We start from the raw sequence: 1,356 nt of genomic DNA, 5'->3' as shown, positions 1-1,356 counted from the left end.
CCCGTCATGTGAAAAGACGCACCACTGTCCAAGAACCACACTGATCCCATCACACTTGAAACCAAGCATGCGATCAATGTAAAATCAAGCTCAAACTGTGAGGCTAGAGCCTCTCCTGCTGAAGATCCAGCAGCCTGCTTGTTCTTCTTCTTCTGCGGACAATTAGTGGCATAATGTCCGTGCTGATGACAGTGAAAACACTTCACCTTGGACATATCCTGCTTCTTGCCTTTCGCACCAGAATGAGAAGCTTTCTTGTTCTTCCCATTCTTTGCTTTGCAGCCAAAGCGCAATTCTCTTCATCAGATACCTTTGATGAAGATCCATTCTCACCTTTATTGTTTCTGAGTTTATCCTTGAGCACCAGGTCGCTCCTGCTTTGGAATAACATTTGCAATCCGTTGAAAGACATTTCAACAACACTGCTGCAAATTCGATTTTCCACCAACTCCAAACTCAACCGCCTCCGACCTAAAATTCGTGAGAACACAATATTTCTCGTACAGAGATTGACTGTATGGGCATTCACCGGATACCTCACCTTCCAAAGGATGGATGAATCCAGAGGCTACCTGGCCCGATTACAGACTCTGCCTGAAGAAATAGAATGTAAACACTTCCTGAATAGTAGATCTGATGATCAACAGCTTTGATACCATGTAGAAACTTTTTCTACAATTATCTAGCTCGCTCCGATACCATGTAGAAATTTTGAATAATTTAACACATATTCAACAGAGATTATCCTGATCATGTACTATTGCGGAATACATACACAATACATAAGCTCCTCTACGTTGATCATCAATATAGCAGCATCAATAATAATAAAACATCAAGAGCATTCACACATTAACAGAGTATGTAACCCGGGGAAAGCATCTCGCTAAAAACCCCACACTATCTGTATATTAATGATTGAGACCATGTAACATTACAAAGTACAATGCCTATCACAAGCAATCCAGTACCAGCTCCACCTGTTACACACAATACAGCTAAGATCTGATCTCCAAATCCATTCCACTGCTTGCCTGCCTCCACTGCTCAAAACCTGCTCAAGAATTGATGAGAATGGTTTACCAAACTCGTATTTCACCTCCAAAGAATCACTCACAATGTGTAAGACATGAGCAGAAGCTACAAACTGGGCAAATACATGAGCAAACTCATTGGCATACTCAATCCCTTGATTGTGCAAGATCTGATGCACAACTATAGTCACAATTGATAGCAATCTGATTCTCTAACACCTGTCCCTGCTGAACTGAACATGCACTGACATGCAACTGAGTTAACTGATGTATTCTATAGTTGTATTATGAGTTAATAATTAGTTTAACAACTCATCATTAG

This window comes from Pinus tabuliformis, chromosome 1_2, assembly GCF_031772625.1.
Source record: "Pinus tabuliformis cultivar Carrire ecotype Pingquan chromosome 1_2, CPIR1, whole genome shotgun sequence".
NCBI classification, from domain to species: Eukaryota; Viridiplantae; Streptophyta; class Pinopsida; order Pinales; family Pinaceae; genus Pinus; species Pinus tabuliformis.
Note: the sequence above shows the minus strand (reverse complement) of the source record.